This window comes from Macaca nemestrina, chromosome 19 (assembly GCF_043159975.1).
Source record: "Macaca nemestrina isolate mMacNem1 chromosome 19, mMacNem.hap1, whole genome shotgun sequence".
Lineage (NCBI taxonomy): Eukaryota > Metazoa > Chordata > Mammalia > Primates > Cercopithecidae > Macaca > Macaca nemestrina.
Window position 1 is genome coordinate 9089619 of NC_092143.1, and position 21918 is coordinate 9111536.

Genomic DNA, 21918 nt, shown 5'->3' on the forward strand with positions numbered 1-21918 from the left:
ATTGTTGGTTTGGCATTAAATAAGCTGTCTTGCCCAAGCAGGTCACTTGGGAGATCCTGTCTGACGGAGGTTCAGATACTTGTCCCCCGCTGCAGTCACAAGGCTGGCCGTGTTGCTTTTGTATTAGTTCTATTGCTCTACGAGGGTCATCAAAACCTGCATAGACTGTCACTAGGTTATATAAAAAGATTATTTTCCAAAGGAATCTCATGTTGGGCTTCATTTTCTGAAAAACAAAAGGGAAGAAACTTCTCAGGGAGGATTGTTTTCCCTGGATTGACAGTGGTTATGGTTTATTTGTCTTACCAATCTCTCGGGCAGCCATCTGGCTGCATCATTTTTTTGTGAGAAAATATGTACTGAGCCTCTTCCCCAAACTAAAACTGGGTTGGGGCCATGCCATGAATTATCGAGTGGATCTTTCCATTTAACCATTGCAAACTGTTTTTGAGATTCAGGATGCCAGAAACGGTCGGCAGCAGATTTTCCGTAACTGTCCAAATTTTAAAAATTAAGGATAAAGAGGGCATGATTAAGTATGTTTCTGGGGGTACCCTTCACGGGGTACCAGCTCCCCCCTTTCATTTTTTCAATAGTAGTTTTTAATGACAGATGGGCCCTTTCAACTATTCCTTATCCTTGGGGATTGTAGGGAATGCCTGTGATATGTTTAATTTGTAGGGTATTGCGGAATTGTAGGAAAGTTTTGGCTATGTAACCAGGGCCGTTGTCTGTCTTAATTTGTTTGGGTATACCTAAGATGGAAAAGCAATGTAATAAGTGAGCTATGACATGTTTGGTGGTTTCTCCTGTCTGGAGAGTCGCAATAATGAACCCACTATAGGTGTCTATGCATACATGAATATATTTTAGTTGGCCAAATTCTGAGTAATGTGTAACGTCCATTTGCCAAATTTCGTTGGGGATGAGTCCTCGTGGGTTAACTCCTAGATGAGGAACAGGTAAATAAGTTATGCAGTTAGCACATTGTTTAACTATTTGTCGGGCCTGTTCTCTAGTAATTTTAAACATAAGTCTTAAGGTCTGGGCGTTTAAATGATGTAGGGCATGTGCTTTTTTTGCTTGTTGTAAATTGTCTGTAGTGACTGTGGCTATGGTTTTTGTTGCCATGTCAGCTGTTGAATTACCTTGTACTAAAGGTCCCGGTAATCCTGAATGTGCTCTAATATGTCCAAGGAAAAAGGGAGTAGTCCTTTTTTGAATAAGTTATTGACATTGTAGAAATAGGTTAGCTGTGTCTGAAATATGTTTAATTTGCGGCACGGTCTCTAAGAGGGGTATTGAATGAGCCAGGTAGGCGCTGTCTGTGTAAATATTAAGTGGCTGACAAGGGAAAGCTGATAATGCTGCAATTATAGCTTGTAATTCGACTAGCTGAGCTGATGTGTAAGAGGTTTGGAATTTTTGTTTCTGGATTATTTTGATTTTCGCGGCAATCTTTTGCAAAGTGTCCTTTTTTACCGCATTTAAAGCACCCCCCTTTATCTTTGCCTTTGTTATTGAGGAAGTCTTTTACTGTTTGACTGCTAAAGGTGGCGGATATTGCTAGACCCTGTTGGTATGAGGGCCCAATATCTGAACAAAGGCGAATATATCCTGTTAAATCTGTTTTCTTTCGATAAGGTCTGATTGCCGCTTGACAGGCAGGGTTGGCGTTTTCATATGCCAACTGTTTAACATAATCTACACCCGTTTCTGCATTTCCAAAAATTCTACCTGCTGTGGTCATGAGTCTATGTACAAAATCTGAGAACGGCTCATCTGGTCCTTGTTTGACTGCCGTGAGTGAGGCCCCTGGGTCTCCTTTAACAAGGAGTTTCCTCCAGGCTTTTGTAGCAGCTGCCTGGATTTGTGAAAACAATCCAGGATCATATTGCATTTGAGCCTCAGTGTCTGCATAGTTACCTGAACCAGTTAACATCAAAATCCCAGCCATTTCCTGCCTGTTGGTTTCTTTTAGCTGTGTCCCTACAATTTTCAAAAAACTCTGACTTCCAAATTAAATGATCTCCCCCAGAGAGAACTGCCCTAACTAAGGTATTCCAATCTGTAGGGGTGAGCCAGTTATCGGCTACAGATTCCACTATTGCGAGAGTATATGGAGCAGTAGCCCCATATTGAGAAGCAGCAGTTTTTAACTCTTTTATGATAGTGAAATCAAACCCAGTATGATGTCTCCAAGCCTGTCCTTGCCCATCTGTAGTTTCAGTAACTGGGAAGATGTCTTTGGGGGAGGAGTCTTCTCTATGTCGGCTAGCAACTAACCCCCCTCTTGGGACATGCTGTCTGGGCCACTGAGGTGGGCGCAGGGAACCCCCCATAACATCCGGGTTAGGTACCTTTTCATTTCCTGTTTTTAATTTTTGGAGCCTAATTGTCAATGATTGATGCAACTCCTCAAGTTTAATTTGTTCTTCTAGTTGAGCAATTTTTTGTTTTAATTCTTCTTTGGGATCTACTACTGCCATAACAGTGGGCGCAGAAGCCCCATTACGTGTCCCATTATATGGGGGCGGGCGTGAAGTAAAGGGAGGCCAGTCGGGGTTATGATATTTAGCCGCCTCTTCCTCTAAGTCATCCCAATTTATGTCTGATTGATCAGGCTTATTAGTTTCTTCCTCTTTTTGAGGTTTTTGTAAAACCGGATATTTTTTCTGTTTGTTTTTGTGTAACATTTCTTTATCTGTTATAGAAGGAGACTTGACTCCCTCATCATCGCTCTCAAGGGAAATGAGATCCTCCTCGCTATCTTGCGGAGGCTTTGTGAGGTCAGAGCGGGAACTAACCTTTAGAATGTGTTCTGTTTGAGCGGCCGCGGCCATGACTTGTGGATCGGCCTCCTTTTTATCTATCAAATCTTTAATGAGATTCCAATAAGAGAAGGCGGTCACAGGAATTTTTTTCTGGCCCAAAAGTATTATAATAATCTTGAAAACAATCTCCTACTCTACGCCATCTTTTAATATCAATAGTTCCTGTGGGAACCAAGGGCAGGTGTCTTTTACAAAGTCAAAAAATTTAAACAAATCATTGCCTTTAACCTTTACTCCTTGTGTCTTTAAAGCCTCTTTTAATTGTCCTACATAGATTTGATGTTGACTTAATTCTTGTCCCATTTCGGGTGCGTCACTTACCTCCGATCCTGAAGCGGCAGGTTCCCGTGGTGATCGGAGGAGTTTAGTTTCATCTTGACGGTCGACCGTTCTTTCGCGTCCTCTTCCTCACGGAATCCCTCGTTTCCAGGCCCCACGTTAAGTGGGAACTCGGGGGGACAAGAGACACAAGAAATGGAGACAAGACAGTATCCTGATCAAGTCTCGTTTATTGGTGGCAGCGTAATGCCTTATATAGACCAGCAGGGGCGGAGGTTGGGCCAGGGCGATGACCCTGGCCCTGCGGTGGGCGTGGCCAGGTAGGTTTCGGTTTCTTTGGTGGGAAGCCTGCGCTGTGGGTTGGTAATTTTCCCCGGCGCGGAATGGCGCCTGCGCTGTAAGTTGATCGTCTTCCCGGGCGCGGGAAGATGGGTGGTGAAGAACCTGGAAGAGCGCCATTTTGTACCGGCGTATGAGATATCAGTACAGGGAAGAAAGTAAATCTAGGGAAGAGGCATAGAGTAGAAACTTATAGAGCTCAGGCATCAGCTGTCAATTATTATCGCTATGACCGGGCCACGCGGCTCCGGACAAAATCCATTCCAATTTTCTTCACTATTTCCCTTATTGTAAGGGTAGTATGACATAAAAAATTATCTTCTAACATCATCCTTAATCATTTTCCCTGCATACAATACTTCTTTGGCTGTTTATCTAAATGTTGCATTTACAAAATGCCAAATATCAAATGAATTGTTTTTATACACATGTGGCCTTCGTTTCTGTCCCCAAGTATAAAGAAGCATGTATCTCCCTCTATTTCTCATCTATCTCATGCTAGTAGAATTTATGTTGCTATAATTTGAGAATATTAAATCATAATACTATCTTTTATACATATTGTAATTTTCCATATGTGGTACATATGATTAAAGAAAATTTAAGAAAATACAGAACACAGGAGGATGGAAAGTCAATTTATGAGCTTGTGTTTTTTTATTCTATACATTTATGGGTACAAGTGTAATTTTGTTACATACAGTGGTGAATTCCAAGCTATTGGGATATCCATCACCTGAATAATGTACATTTTACCCATTAGTTAATTTTCATCCCTCACCCCTGCACCCTCCTCCCACCACCTCACCCTCCTGAGTCTCCACTGTCTATCATCCTACACTCAACATCCATGTATACACATTATTTAGCTCTCATTTGTAAGCAAGAACGTAGGGTATTTGTCTTCCTGTGTCTGACTTGCTTCACTTGAGATAATTGCATAAACCTTTAGGAGATACCAAACTGTAGACAAATCAGGACTCAGATATTAATTCTGCATTTTCACTTCTTGTCTATGGGCAGTTAAAAGAACAAAGATGATTTCTAGGCTGTCTAGTGTGACTGAATCTTCCTGCCCCAAGGTCTCTAGATGGGAGAAGAGAGTCTTAGGCCCAGAGGCTAAATAAATTGTCTCTCCTGGCCACTTATTTTTGGCATAAGTTCCCTATTGATCTCTTACAGTGGAGTCAGACTCTCCTGAGTTGTCCAAGGGAGGAATGTGCTTATGTGGTCCGCATGCTGTTGCTGAGTTGTACTTAGACTCTCTCGATCTGAGTGTCGTCCTTCTGTTAGGTGGGAGAGGTAAGATACTCTGCCATTGTGTTGTTTCTTCCGTCTTGGGATCCTAACCAATTTGCACTTTTCTCACTGCCTTTCAGAATTCTTCTTAATGCCTCCTGCATCATTTCCAAGGGTTATACCCATGCTGAGCAGCATGAGTATGGTGGAACAGATCTCATGTAGGATTAAAGTCCATCATTTCTTTGTTTTTTTTATTCTTCTTCTTAAGAAAAGGAAAAAAATCTCCATTATTTTTTCTATAGTACATAATTTGTATGCATTTGTGCGTGTGTGTGTCTGTGTGCACACATGCATGCACGTTTCTAAGAGAGCGGCCTAAAGTTTTTTTACTCAAGCTGTTTTCAATAATTTTAGATCTTCATATGTTGGTGAAATGCTATGTGGACCCTAAGGCTTATGGCATCTTACCTTTCTGTGAGTGAAAACTTTTAACAAAATAAATTATTCCCTTTACCTGCTCAACACTTTAATTTTGAGAATCACTTTTAAAAAAATTACTGTGAGTTCAATTTCCATCAGTTTGTTATCCATGTGATTTGGACATGTTGCTCAATCTTTTTCTGCTTCAGTTTATAACACAATGAGCCCAGGCCTTGGAACCAGTGTCACGCGGGTAACAATGCTGATGTCTTTTCATACTGATTGTGTAATTTTGCAAAATGTGCTTTATCTCTCTTCATATCTACCTGTCATACTTAAAGTAGGAATTGTAACAGCATCTATCACATTGTTTTGATGAGTTAGTATGTGACATTACCTATTACATGGTGAGCTTTTTATATATGTTACTGATTGCTAATAAAACATGATTACTTTTACTTTTCAGGGGCTTTTGCTTTATTTTAGTCAGCATCTATGATAATCTAATTATGATTTTTGTTTACTATATTTATTTATATAAACTTACGAAAGAATTCAAGTAGATACTACTTAAAGAGCAGGTTACATTTTATTTCCAATCAGCTCTGATTTAATTTATTGCTAGTGTTGTTTAGAATTTGTAATCTACTCATTCTTAATTTCCTTCTTTATTCTTTAATTAATTCAACAATAAAACCTTTGGCCTCTAAATTTAATAGATCCAAGCTCTGTGAATATTTGAAAAAAAGATATATCTACTCTGGTGCTTAATTGAAATCTAACATAAACAAGAAAATGACCTTCAGTGGGGAGTTGAAGGGAAAAAAATGAACACATTTCATGTTGTAATGCAGATAACTGAGTACTAAATATGTGACAGGCATTGTGCTAACCCAGTCACATATATTATTTTATGTATTCTCCAGAAAACTTTGGTAGTACATAATGTCACTACTAATATGTTGAACACTTACTCTCTTTTACCTTCTGTAAACTCCCAAAGAAGCTTGCGTAAAGCCCATTTTTCACATTAATAGTAATTATTTGCTTTCGTGATTTTCTCCCATTCATTTGTGAGCTTCTCAAGAGCAGGATTCCATTTTTATTTTTCTATCCTGGACATATAGCACACTGCCTAGCACAGGTTTTGTTAAGTGAGTAAAGTAACCAATTATCTGCCTTTTAAAAATTAAGTAGTCTATCAGCAGCCTTCCTAGTGAGAATTCTTCACAGGGACTATATGTGCTATTCTATAGACTTGAAGCATTATTGGTGAGATTGAGCTTAAAAGGAGAGTCAAGTTGTATTTTAAAATCATAAACACTGGGCTGGACTGCTAATTGTTGAGTGTTAATTCACTTAATTGTGATAGAAGCATAAGTGATAAATATATTTGCTTTTTTGCATTCACTATCAAGGAATAGTTACATGTTGAAAATAGTGGGGAGAAAGTATGGACTTGACTACAGGAAGAACTGAATTGTAATCATCACTCTACTATTTTATAACCATGTGACATAAGCTTTGGCAGGCTACTTAAAGGCTCTGAGAATGAATGTTAAATTATTTTGATGTTATCTTGAATCTTCCATGTGTGTTGGGAAGAAGGGGTTGCTCAGAGCACCATGCTCACTTGGAAAAAGATGGGCTCATTAGGACTTCTTCACTTTTTCTTTATTATAACTTTGTGTGCGTTTGGGAATGAATATATGTGTGGGGGGCTTGGTGTGACTTTCTCTCTTGGGGAAAGAATGAGGGATGATGTAAGATTTGTCTGAGAATATAAGGAGAATTCACAGTAGTGACACTGTATATAAGGAAACTTCATGCTTTGTATAGATGCCAAGTCTCCTATTCTCTTGCCTCTAGATTAAGTTGTACCTTTGAGATTCTGTCTTCTGACATCAGAATTGCATGAAAGTTTAAGAAGTTAATTTGTCATTAGTTCTTATTTTAGTTTTCTATATATATGTAGAAAACTTGAGAAAGTAGTATCAAATTCATCCAGACTGACATTTTTCACAATTTTTAGTGACATAAAAGAGCATATATGAACAATACGTTTGGTTATTTTCAATAACATTTCCTTACATCTTTACCTTCCAAATGTCTTTGGCACATGTTTAATTACAGATAACACAAATGTCTTCAAAAAAGGTGTTTCTGAAGCACAGAACTTGATGAACATATAGTTTAGAAATTAGCATAAATTTGTGCTTAAATTTGAGGGAAGGAGTCCTATTATTAACAAGCTTTGTTCAAATGTATACAATAGTGTGTTCTTTAAGAAATGATAAATCTTCACATTTTCAAGTGTTTCGGTTTTTCTTGAATTATCGTTTTGGGAAAATTATTTGTTTTATACAAAGTTGTATTTGCTGTTTCAAAAGCTCTCTATTTTGCATGAAAATTATGACTTTTGTGATGTATGAAAACTTGTAAAGCTGTCATTCTGAAAAATATAATAATCATGAGAAGCTTGATGTTAAATACATACATTTGGGGAAGGTTAACAATTTGCTCTGTTCTGTATATAATAAATCAGTCTATAGGTTTAAATACAAATCATATTTCATTTGCATTCACAAAGCTAGAAAGCTAAAATTACTTTTATAAATTTTACAGTGGAATCATTTGCTGATTAATAAATATTAGTAAGCTCATTTCTAATGTTAGATTTGGCATAGTTTATGTAGGAGAAAAATATTTTAAGCCATTTTATTAGCAATACATATTTAAAAAGATCCCACTGGTACTTTTCTTTATACTCCCATCTAAGTAATTAAAGTGCTTACAGAACATAGAAGGATATTCTCATATAGCTCTGGATTGATACAACTACAAATGCAAACTCAATAATTTACTTGGGCAAACTATCCTCTGAAAAACATAGAAAAATTCATTTTCCAAACTGAATATGATAAAGCTGTGGAACATGTGTAAACAATACATTTGGTTCCGAATACAAGGTCACAAGGAGTGCGGTGATGTCCTTCTCTTCTGTCCAGGTTTTTTTTCACAGCAAGATGGGAAGAAGAAATGGCCAGGGTATTGGCAACATGAGAGCCCTTGGCAACAGCCCCATTGGAACGATAAAGTGGCAATTTCTATGACTGGTCAATGGGTCTTCAGCAATCACATGGGCATACCTGACAAAGGGGTCCTTGTGCAATGCAAGATTCTCTCCACGTCTTCACGTGTCTACATCCTGCTCAGTTAGCAGAGATTGGCTGAGGCCACTTGAATGGAGAAAGTAACACAACAGGGACAAAGAAGGACATGTGGAGACAACCACAAGCTCTGGGTGGCACTGTGTCATCTGCGAAGAAGCTCTTAGCTTTTCCTTAGGCTGCAGCATATCACAGAGACCTGATTATAGTGGCTCAGCTGAAAGAGAATTGATCTTTCCCACGAAGCAAATTGTCAACCCAGCAGTCTGAGATGTCCTGGCCATACCAAGATCCATCGATAGTTTTGCTTTTTGATAATTTTCTTGTGACTTTCACAATGTCTCAAGATGGTTTTGTATCTTCAGGTGAAAAGGTAAAAATGTATAAATAAATAATAAATAAAAACTTAAGTTTTATGGAAGCTCTTCTGGGGTCTTGTTACCTTTTAGCAGTGGGAACTGACAGTTCCAGGTGCAGGTGATTCTGGAAGTATTTTATATGAGGGACAGTGACAACTAAAGCAAAACTTGGATTCAATTAATAAGAAAGAAAAGAGAATGCAACCAGCGCTGTCTGACTCCGTCATATCAGAAGGCTGGAAGGCTGATGGCTCTCATTAATCAGAAATCAGGCCAGTCTAATCATATGCAATGAATTTGCAGCTGTCTATATCCTAGACCACTGTATACTGAGGAAGTAAAATGTCCTTTATTATCCACATTGGAGATGGAGACTTTTGATGTAATCGTTGTAAAATATAATCTTATTATAGTAGAAAAAAGTCTCAACATTAACTGATATTATATATTCAGTAAAGTAAAATGGTAATAAAAATTACTTTTCTGTATGAGGCAATTATATTTAAAAATATAATAATTGATTAGAATGACTATAAAAGAAGGACCCATCATTAAAGAGTTCCAAAAGTATGATGCATTTAGGGACTTGATAATTTCTCAAGGATTGAGAGAATTGCAATCTTCTTATCTGTTTTTCTTTCTTCCAATGATATAATATCAGTAGAATATGATTCACCCTATACTCAATGTCTGAATGTATAAAGATGTCCTTTCACATTTAACACAACTTCGACAGCTGTCTGGCAATTTTGGGAAGTAATGATGTAGAAGACTTTGAAAACTGGCTTAGGCATCAACCAAAGTCATGTGTCATCTCGAGATTTCATTCCTGCTAAAATGTCCATGAAAATTATAGGAATCAATTTATTTTGCTTAGAGTAATATATAGAAATCATTTCCTAGTTAGAAAAAAATATAAAATTATTGAAAATGTGTCAGAAAAATATATTAAGAAAACTGAAAAAATTCACTTGATTGAGAAAACTATCAGTTATGCAATATGGTGACCACTATAACGTATCTTAGTTAATCTGTGAAAAAAATGTGTGTTAGCATGTAATGTGTATGTACAGATATTGTATGCAAACAGTGCTAGGCACACTTTTTGCTATTCTCTTGTGTGAAAACTATGCTATACTCCAACAGCCCTACTTCCAGGCACCAATAGTCTGTAAGCTATTCAAGATTCCCAGTTACAGACAGGTAATTTTGAAAGTCAACAAGGAGAGCACTTGCTCATTAATACTGCCAACTGTAGTGTGGAAATAACCAAGGAAGCAAAAGACTTTTTATACACATAAATATCCAAAAGGCTCCCCCTCCATGTCCCTTGTGGAGACCCTCTTCCAATTTCAGTTAAGGAAGTGAGTACAATATAAACATGTTTATATGAATGACTTAACAGACCTTAGCACCTTGTTATTGCAAATTAGGCCACATCCACTTCTATAGTCCCTTTCAGCCCCTTTACACAGCCTGAATACAGTGGGAATTCATTTACTATAAGCAGAGAAAAATAAACGAATGTATAGACACACAAGCCTATTCAGTAGTAATATATGTCACTTGTTACTTTGTGCTTTAGTGTATAATACATCCCTTAGAGCTAGTTGTTTTTCTAAATAATTATTGACTCCATTGGAGTTATACATACTGAAAATAAACTTTTTTCTGAGATGTTCCCACTTGTGCTTGCCTGAGAAGCTCTGTAAAATACTGTTCAATTGTCCTCGGTGCTCCAGTTCTTCATGTGATTTCAAGTACTCATCCCCAGTTTACCACCTTTTTTGTTATTAAATAACAATATTTAATATTGTGACATGACTATGTGGATATATTTTTTTAATGCAGCATGCATGTACCTTTTAAAAGTGCACTTTATACAGCTTTCTGGAGAAAAATTAAGTTCTGTCATTCACTTTCATACTTATGTAAAAGAGAAAATACATTCAAATGCACTGTTCTATAAAGCATCATTTCTTAAATTAGAAAAACGTTTTTAGAGAAATGATTTCTTAAATTGCTTACATATACTGTTTTATATGAAGTAATAGCTAAAATTTAGTTCAGCTTATGTACGAACACATGGGAAGAAGATTTTAATCCAAGTTTGACAATATTGAAGAAAAAAATAGAGGCTGTGAGTTAGCCCAGTCGGCCACAGCAAAATAGTATAGCCTCAGTAGCTTAAACAACAGACATTTACAATGCATCCTTTTGGAGGCTGGGAAGTTCTGTTCACAGGGAGGGCTCTTTCCTGGCTTGCAGACAGCCTCCTCCTTGCTATATTCTCACATGACAGACAGCAAGAGCACTCTGGCCTCTTTCTGTTCTTACAAGGACAGTAATCCTATCATGGGAGCCCCATTTTATAAACTCTTTTAAACCTAAGTACCTCCCAAAGAAGGCAACACCATGCAACCATACCTAACAGGCTGGTGGTTAGGGCTTCAACATACGCATTTGAGAGGAACACAAATTATTCGGTTTGTAACAGGCTGTTCACATATTTCTAAGTCAATCCACCACTTTACTACTTCAGGCACTCTACATCAGTAACATTGATTATTTAATGTTTCCCCCTTCAGAGAGATAATTCGAGTCTTCTTTCCCACCTTTGTCCATAGTCTGTTTATAATTTTATACCCCACAATTATATCATATATAATCTCTCATGAGATACCCATCACAGTCTTAGAAGGAATATAGGTCACGGTGTCTTGCAGACTTCAATATGACCCTCATGACAGCTGCCTCCCTGTGCTCAAACTATTAAATGATTCTCTCTTCTCCAGTGTGGGTAGAACCTGTGACTTGCCTCTCATCACTAGAATATGGCAGAGGTGATGATGAGGTGCCACTTCCATGATTAGAATACATTATGAAGACTCTCTTGCTAGCAGACTCATTCTCTCTTTCTGGATGACTTTGAAGGAGCAAGCTGCCATGAACCTGACAACCACATGGAAATAAATTCTTTCAGTAACCTGAAGGTGCCTGGAAGGGAATCCTTCCCCAGTTGAGCTTCTCACTGAATCACAGCCTGGCCATCCCTCGGATGCAGCCTAGTGAGAGCCCAGCTAAGCAGTGCCCGGATTCCTGACTTGTGGAAACTGCTAGATGATAAATGTACATTTCTTTAAGATGCTAAATTTGGTTATTAGTTACACTGCAATTGAAAACTAATACATGCATAGTTCATTATACCCATTTTCAGTAGAAGAGACTATCACCAAACAGCAGTCAGACTCTTAAGGATGGCTAAGTTGATAGAGAGGAAAAGTAAAAATGATTTACATCTTCATCTAACTCTAGAGTAAAACATTTTGTATGTCACCATCACCTTTTTCCTTTAAATTGAATTTATTCTAAGTAACAGAAGGCTGCTGTTTCTGGATAGTATATGCTTTAATTCTCTGTGGTGGGCAGTAACTGTCTTATACTTGTAGCAACATAGATGTGTTTTCTGAGAAGAAGCCATAGAAACACTATTCCTACCTCCAGGACAAGGCATGACAGAAAAACCCAGCATACCCCAGGTGGCTCCTCAGTGCTGACATGTGTGTGGGGGAGCCCCCATGGTGGGATTAGCTGGGAGGTAGCACTCCCTCTTTCCCTCCTTAACCTCACCACCTCCACCTCTACCCATAATCACGCCCACTTCTCAAGAGAGTGCAGATGCCCAGTAATAATAATATTGTATAAATATTTGACAGTACAAATGTATTTAGAAAGCACAGTAATCCAGGGAATGTTTATAAACTTAAGATCAGGGTTTCATATTTGACCTCCTATGGGGAGGAGGGGAGACCACTTACCGGACAGCTTCCTGCCATAAATGAAAAGACAGTCATACTGCAGTTTCAAAATGTCTGTGTTATTTGACATTTCTTAGAAAAAGAGAAGAGAGTCTACATGCAGGGAGGATAATCTGGCACTTATTTTCCAACAAAATATTATGATGTAGCAAACGGGTCTCTAATATTGATATACGTAGAAAGTTTTAATATAGGACGTGCTTGAGAAGTCAAAAAACATTGTGTTTTTTAAAAATTCTTTAAGTTTCTTTACTATCTCTTCTGAGTGAGGCTGTAAGACAGGGTGTAGTGAGGGAAATTCTTCAGCTCCTGATTCTCTATACATCAGGCAGGAACTCTAGAGAGAAGGGCATTTCAAAAAGCAATAGCTCTAGTAATTCAAGATATTTTACAAGCTATTGCATAATTATGTCTTCAAATATTTATAAAGACCAGAATCCTTGCTACAAAACAGATGGCGGAGATGATTTATGACCATCCTTTTACTTCACTGCTGAGGATTAAACAACAATCTCTTGCTGTCGATAGTCACTGTCCATTATCAATCACACACACACACTCACACACAAGTTTATCAACTAAGCTGCAAATAAGTCTATAAAAGAAAGCAAAGGCAAGAGAAAAGGTTGTTCTACTTGCTTCTTCCCTGCCAGGTCCACATACTCTTTGAAAATCTGTTGTACTACATCAAAGATGGCTGGTGCAGTAGGAAATTAATCTGCATCTCTTTGGTTCATGTTGTGGAAGGCTATGGTTCATTCCAGCAAAAATGTTACATCTTGCTGTTATTCCTGCTTTCCTAATCATCTGCCCAGGAATCTGTGCTGCATAATAACTTCATGCAAAAACCAAGACATATGGTGCAGAAAACTAATTACTGTATCAATATTTCACTTTGTTGTCAGTGATGGAATCTTTGTGGCAGTTCGACAACTGTAGCTTAGTAGCAATGCCAGCATGTGAAATACTGTCAGCAGTGATATGCCCAGTTGACAAGGCTTCAACCTATTGCCGTGTTTTGGGAATTGTGTTTCTGTTGTATTTATGAAGTAGTCTAACCTCTAGAGGGGTACTAGCTGACCTCTTAAACAGTCATTCTTCATTGTGATCAAGCCTAATTAGGAGCCATATGCTCCCATGGTTTATACACCATGGATACACAACTTAATATAAAACCTACTAAAAATACAGGCTCTAAATGAAAACTATTGTTTAACGATGCAAAGATATGCCTATAACTCAAGAAAAAGCTGTTGGCATGATTAGAGGGACAGCTGGAATATAGCATATGTGGAAAGTGGACAGTGATGATGGTAAACCGTAAGCATTTACTGGGGACTTACTATAATCTGGATAATTTTCTAATATTTTCTACAAAGATTATCTCATTAAATGTCTAAGTAATCTAAAAGATAAGCATTATTATGAGCATCTATTTAACAGGTGAAGAGACTAAGGAAAGGGGTTTATATGTCTTTCCCCAAATCTATTGAATTGCAAAGGTGGGATTTAAATACAGTTTTTCTGAAACTAGAATTGATGTCATTAAGCAACGATGTACCACCTTCATCTCTACTGAGGTTACATTTTGTAGCAGTATGCCACGTCTTATCAAATTATCAAACTGAAAAAGCTTTTTGCAGTTTATCCAATTGAAAAAATGCATAATTAAAAGAATAATTATAATGCCCATAAATTTTGATCAAGAAATTCCTTTTGTGGACATTTAAAAAATATAAATGTGTGTAAATCCTTGTGCATGGTCATAGTAAGAGGCTGGAGACAACATAGAATTCTATCAGTATTTTAGCAGGTAAATAATTATGATAAATTAGTATAATAAAATAACAGACACTCAGAAGATTAAGGTAAATTTATTCTGACAAGGTGAGGTTGCTGTATTATAACTCAAAAATCAAGATGTAAAACAAAGTGTATTTTATGTGCTTATAAATAGATAGATGCAAAAATGCTGAATAAATAAGACCTTTGGATTAGAATTCCGGGTATAGGAGTCAGAATGGGAAGGAGATTGATTTTCATACCTACTTTGTGTGTTTTTGAGTTTCTTTCACAAGCAAAAGCCAACATAATGAAAGTAAAGTACATGTGGTAATAGGTAAATGTACAGAAAGGATAGCATGGCAGATATCAGGTCCACTCACAGTGAATTATTTTCGCAAGTGTAGACTATACTTCCTCATCTTGAAACTGACGTAGAGGCAAAAATGGCAGGAGAGCAGATGGTATCAGGTAAGAAGACAGGACATCAGGGAAATAGTTGATGCTAGTGGTTATAGGACAGCAACCTAGCAAGCTAGCTAGGTTGAGGCCTACCAATCAACCACTGTTTCATGAAAGAATTTATTATTCATTAATTTTCTGTAACTCTCAGGGCTCTCACCTCTATTTGATGTCAAGGACTGACATGCTTCATACTTATATCAAGTGCAGAAAAATGAAGGAAATTGTCTAACACGTGACACCACTGGATAGTGGCTGAAATAGAAGTAAACTGCTGGGTTTCAGATTTCAGATCTGTTTTTTTCTTGCACCGTATTGGGAGAATGCTTCACTTCCCTGAATAGGAAGAGAGAAGGGGGAGGGAGACACCAAAGAACACACTGCAAACGGAAATAAAGCTATGTGCCAGGCATGATGCTATGGCCCAGGTTCTCCGTGGAATTTTCTAGGCATAAAACTGCTTTCAACAGAAAACACAACCCTGGTTAAAGGGGCCCCGGGCTTTTACTCATGCTTGGTTCACTTTGATGGTGCGTGAATAAAATGTGCTAGTAAGTTTCTGAGTGCACAGGGGCCATCTGTCACAATGGCAGGTTTCAGCATTTACTGTTGGAAACGTTCTCAGGCCTTAGCTCAGTGTCACACCGGGAAGGGAGCTTTCGGGAAGGGCCACGTGCTTTGACTAAGCTTTCCACCCCGGATTGACAAGCTGCCTTTTGTGAATTTTAGGAGATCTGTAACAGGGAAATTATGCATTAGAAAACAAGATCTGACTAAAATTGCCCCATAGGGAAAACTGACTCTGCCTTTTCTCCCATAATCTTCAGCCAAACTGAAAAAGGAAGACTTATCACCTGCAGAGGTGTCCACACAGCCACAAGCACACGCCATCATTTTGACTTTTTAAAGGAGGGAAAGAAATGGAAAACCAAGATTTGAGGGGATGTCTAACCTGGAAATTAAAATGCCGGAAAATTATGACCTGTCTACGTGCTGACTTTCCCTTGGTCAAAAATATCTCCTCTGACACTTTTCAGCTTCTATAACTTTTCTCTTATATTCATATCGCGCCATTGATTGGGGATATCTTTTATAAAAATCACTATTTTAGATACTGTTTTATTTTAAAATATATAAATGTATACATGCATATAATTTATATAGATGCTATAAATATATAGGTATATAATTCATACATAATACAATTTAACATAATTCATATATATTATATAATTTTTGTGTGTGTGTATGTGTGTGTATAATCATAGTCCCTGTTGTGGAGAGTTTAACAGCCATATAACAGGTAATAATTATAATACAATGCAGTGAGTTGCTTAGATTCTGCACAGAATATGTCATGGAACTAGAGGAATACTTGATACTGCTTGTGATCACTGGATGGAACTCTAAAACTATATCCATATATAGTATTTGTAGTTAGAGAAACATCAAATCTGGAGTCAGACAATCTTTTTATTTCTAGTTTCTGCCATCTTCTTTCATCACAGATAAGTTATTAAACTTCTAACACTCAGTTTTAGTAAATCTGGCATAACAGATACAATGTGTATGGTAATTAACTTCCCATGTATGTACTGTTGAAAGTTACTGCAAACCTGAACATTTTGCTACAACGTGCTGTTGAGGATGGCATTTATATAAATATTTTTAAGAAATCCAGTAAATGAAGAATACAGAAAAAATCACTGGGATTTCAGACACTTGGGCTAACAGAAAAGAAAGATAAAATACAAATTTTTAAAAGCTACTCTATTGCTTTTGTTTCTCCCTGTATTCCTCTGTTTTATATACCTCCTGCTTTCCAGGGTCGAAAGTCAGACTAATAACATTTGCACTTTTACATACCTTATAGGTTAAATAGGCCAGCCTGGGAATATAGGTAAAATTTGTAAAAATATTTCTTGAAGGAAGTGTGATCTACATTCTTTTTTTTTTTTTTTTTTTTTTTTTGAGACGGAGTCTCGCTCTGTCACCTAGGCTGGAGTGCAGTGGCACGATCTCGGCTCACTGCAAGTGCCGCCTCCCGGGTTCACACCATTCTCCTGCCTCAGTCTCCCAAGTAGCTGGGACTACAGGCGCCCGGCGAATTTTTTTTGTATTTTTAGTAGAGACAGGGTTTCACCGTGTTAGCCAGGATGGTCTCGATCTGCTGACCTCGTGAACGTGATCTAAATTCTAAGCAACAGAAGGGACTTTTAAAGCAGAAACTGTTGGTCATTTAGGACTGTCTACACTTATTTTTTTATTATTTTAACCATAAATCCCTTTTTGTAGGTTTTTGTTTGTTTTTGAGACGGAGTCTTGCTCTGTCGCCCAGGCTGGATTACAGTGGCCCAATCTCAGCTAACTGCAGCTTCAACCTCCTGGGGCTCAAGGGATCCTCCCACAAGAGCCTCCTGAGTAGCTGGGACTACAGGCATGCATCACCACACCTGGCTAATTTTTTTTTTTTTTCTTGGAGAGATGAGGTTTTGCCATGTTTCCCAGGCTGGTCTCAAACTCCTGGCCTCAAGTGACCTGCCTGCCTCAGCCTCCCAGTGTTGGGATTACATGCATGAGCCACTGTACCTGGTCCCACTTGGTAGGTTTATTATTTTTTGATACTTTGACATATTGTAGAATGAACAATATAGCATGTAGAATCCTTATCCAGTTAAATCATAGTATTTCATTTTCAGATACCTCTAATTGGTTGTTTCTCCTTTCTGTCCCACGATATAGAAATATGAAGCTAATTTTTGGAGATTCTTAGGTTAAAATAGTATGCTATGATTTAATTTGACTTAAAAAATCTCATTTGTAGTAAAATAATTGTGCATTTTAAATATATTTTATATAATTTGTCATTAATATTTAATGTCTCACTTAATATGCTATTATGACTGTGAGAACCTTCCTAATATATGACTGTTTTTATTGTATTTGATAGAACTGCCAATTTTCAACTATGTGTACACCCACACATATATATGTATACATGATTAGGGAGATAACATTTTTTTTTATTAAAATTGAATCTGGCAGTGGAAACATTCTGTTTTAATGAAATAATGATCAGAATAGCAGCCACTTCAAGTTAAGTCAATATTAAATTCTTCAACAGAATCACTTCAGTAACAATTTAAAGTTGCGATCAACCTCTTTCTATGCTGGCAGAAACCAGAGCCATCAGTTATGTCTTATCGGGTAACTTTGTAAATCGCCCAGATTATGAGTTTAGGTTGAATGCACTCTTCCCCTGAAGTAGCCAAATCACTTCCTATCTGGTTTAATTGCCACTGATAATCAGTGCATAGCTGCTGCTTTGCTGAAGAATTTAGAGAAGTTATAAAGAGACAAGGGTATGCAAGCACAGGAGGTGTTTCTGGTAGTGATACTAACGTGATGGATAAATTTCATGATACATTTGACCAAACACATAGAATGTATACCGCCAAGGGTGAACCTGAATGCAAACTGTGGTCTTTGGGTGATTATGATGTTTCGATGTAGATTCATCAGTTGTAACAAATGTATCACTTTGGTAGGAGATATTGATAATGGCAGAGGCTATGCATGAGTGGGAAGAGGAAGTAGATGGGAAATTTCTCCTACCTTTCTCTCAAATTTGCTGTGAACCTAGAATTGCTCTAAAAAATAAAGTCTTCAGAAATACAAAAATAGTAAATGAGTTAATTAATAAATAATTTTTAACTGTCTTGGCTATACAAGGGTTAGGTATTTAATAAGATTATCTGCACTTATTAACTGAGATATTTTTAGGAGGGTCACACAATTAGTTTCTGAGTAAAGAGCAGTATATTTTACCTAGGGGAATTTAGAAGTGTTTTGCATTTTACAAAGCACTTACATGAAGTTACAGTCATTTCGAAACTGTTTTTGGTTGGGTGCAGTGGCTCACACCTGCAATCTCGGCACTTTGGGAGGCCGAGGCAGGAGGTACACATCAGCCCAGGAGTTCAAAATGGCAAGACCCCTATCTATACGAAATGAAAAAAATAAAATTAGCCAGCTGTAGTGGTATGTGCCTGTGGTCCCAGCTACTCGGGAGGCTGAGATGGGAAAATTTTTTGAGCCCGGAGTTCGAGGCTGCAGTGAGCTATGATAACGCCACTGTACTCAGGCCTGAGAGACAGAGTGAGAATTTATCTCTTTAAAAAATAATGATAATATGGCCGGACGCAGTGGCTCAAGCCTGTAATCCCAGCACTTTGGGAGGCTGAAACGGGCGGATCACGAGGTCAGGAGATCGAGACCATCCTGGCTAACACGGTGAAACCCCGTCTCTACTAAAAAACACAAAAAATTAGCCAGGCGAGGTGGCGGCGCCTGTAGTCCCAGCAACTCAGGAGGCTGAGGCAGGAGAATAGAGTGAACCCGGGAGGCGGAGCTTGCAGTGAGCTGAGATCTGGCCACTGCACTCCAGCCTGGGTGACAGAGCGAGACTCCGTCTCAAAAATAATAATAATAAAAAAAATGACAATAGTAAATAAAGTGAATAATAAACACGTTTTTTAGTCTGATCTTGAAGAATGATGCTAATATAAGGAAAGTTATATAATGAGTCTGTAATTGTGCCTCAACGAGTTCAGCTTAATAACAGGTCCTCAGTAAGGTCAGCTTATTAATATCTCTCAGGTGTAGATTTATGTTATTCACATGTAATTACAAGGATAACTAAAAATCTGAAATGCAACTATATGTTAAATTGAGAAGTATTAGTGTTGTCAACATTGAATACTCGTGTACCTGCTCTACCTCTATCCCTGCAGAAAATCAGATTAAGTAAAAGTAAAATCAGAAATTTATTTGAGAACTTGTGATCACATCACATGTCTTAAATACCTGTTTTCTCACCTGCAAACACAGTCAGATAAACATGTCTCTACGTAGACATCGGTTGCCTTGGACCAGAGTAGATTTCGCCTTGGGCTGTGCTTGGAAGTTGAAAACTTGTTCACATGATTTTTTTTTCCTGACATATTTCCTACATTATAAACTCTTTGAATTTGTTAAGGTTGCAGTGGCACATTTTTAGGTAAGTTGTAGGGATCTGCTAGGCTGTTTTCTACTGCGCTCCCCAACTTTCATCTTTCGATCTACCATTCTCATTGCTTTTTCACAGTTTTACAGCTAAACTTCTTGAAAAGTGTCTGAATTACCTCAATGGACTGCTGGCAAATTTTTATTGCTGGTAAAGTCATGGGATATTTTCCGTGGTTCCATCCATAGGGCAGATTTTCGTCCTCACTGTGCTTGAACTTGTAGATCCTTTGATTTCTCTGAAGACCCCTGACCACTCTCTACTGCACCAAGGTGTGTGTGTGGGGGGGGTTCATGTTCATATAGGAGAGAGGCTTATTATTTAAGTTACAGAAAACTAGAATAAGTGAAGAAAGACTTTGGAATGTGGATATTCATTTTCAGGGGCTCACTAACATTTACAGGATGGTGAAGCAGATGGTAAATATAACTAGACAGAAACAACAGAGGAGAGTAAGGAAGAAAATAAGGAAAAGGAAGAATTAAGGAAGGGAAGCGGGAGGGAGGGAGGGAAGAAGGAAGGAAGGAAGGAGAGAGATTGAGATTGATGGATTAATTCATGGAAGTCACATGAAAATATTCTACCTTGGTTTTTCCTGAGAAGTTAAACTAAATAAAAGGATTAGTTTTGGGTTGGTGGCTGCAGAATTGATTAGAAATGCTTTCTATAGACAAGTGTGGAGGAAAAATGTTGGAGGATTCAATAAGAAGCTTATTTTTAAGTGGAAGTGATAGGAAATCTGATGGGGTGTTTCAGAAATCCTGGAAGGCTATGAAGAGTTATATTATTAAATAATTACTTGAACAATATTCAAACTTCCAAGCAGTCAGGGAAATAGAAATTAAAATAAAAATGAAATACCATTTCCACATATCTAATTGGCAACAATTTAAAAAGAACAATATTATTGTGGAGGATGGCAGCATTATGGTATTCTCATACTGTTGTCATTGGAAATGTAAACTGTTTCATTTTATAAAGAGCTCTTCTATGATACACATTGAAAGTGAATTTATTTCATTCCAACAATTCCACTTCCGATAATCTAATCCATATAAATATCAGGACATGTACTTAAGGATCTGTGCACGAACATACTATTTATAAGCTAGGTGCAGTGGTGCACACCTGTAGGACAGCCACTTGAGAGGCTGAGGTAAGAGAATTGTTTGAGCCCAGGATTTCAAGGCCAGCCTGAGCACCATAGCAAGACCTCCTCTCTAATTAAAGAAAAATAACTTACCGTCACAAATATATGACCAAATAATAGCCATCATGATGTATTAGCTGGATAAATGATATATCTAGTGATGATATTCCAAATATAAAAATAAGTAAGGCAATGTAAGTTTGTCAACATATAAAATTAAATATATGCATTTATTTATCAAGTAAGAAAGCCTATACAATAAAACTACTTATCAAGTGATGTTAGTGCAAATTGTCTATCAAATCATTATGGTAATCTCTAAATTTGTAGTGTTTTAAAGTAAATTTTTAATTGAATATTTGAGGCAAATCTCTCTAATAATATACTGTCCTTTATTGAGCTACAATTCAATATATGAAATACTACTAATTTTTAAATGCTTTGACAGTAAGTTGATTGTCATTGGTCACATCAAATGATCTGACTTATGATCAATATATACTCTCTCATCTGCTAGTATCTTAATTGTAGTAAACCAATTTTACCCCTTTGATTTGACTTACATATTTTATGTCCATTATCAATCTTATTCAAGATTAATGGAAAGGTCCTTCTAACTTCATATATTATTTATTAAGCAAATACATGGTGAAATGTAAGAACGCAAACTCTGTTGTAGAGCCACACCTCTCCCCTTAAAGTTGATAAACCCCTCCCTGCTTCTATCCATGTATTTTGTTATACTTAAAATGAAAATAATAACAGCCTGCTTTTGTAGTTCTCAAATAACATGATTTAACTTCAGTATGATGACTGCCGCAGAACAATGGCAGTATCCTCTCTGACTCAACATGAATGCTTGTTCCTGGTGACTATCTACAATTTTTAAACAAATGTATGAGTACATAACAGATGTACACACTTCTGGGGTACATGTGATATTTTGATACAAGCATACAATGTGCAGTGATGAAATCAGGGCAATTGGGATATCCATC

At 37.4% G+C, this 21918-nt stretch overlaps 1 long non-coding RNA gene across 1 annotated transcript in view; it reads left to right on the forward strand.

Moving 5' to 3' along the window:
- LOC139359981 (uncharacterized) overlaps window positions 1-21918 on the forward strand; it is a 489579-nt gene that overhangs the window by 141120 nt on the left and 326541 nt on the right. The gene's annotated exons all lie outside the window — the stretch shown is intronic.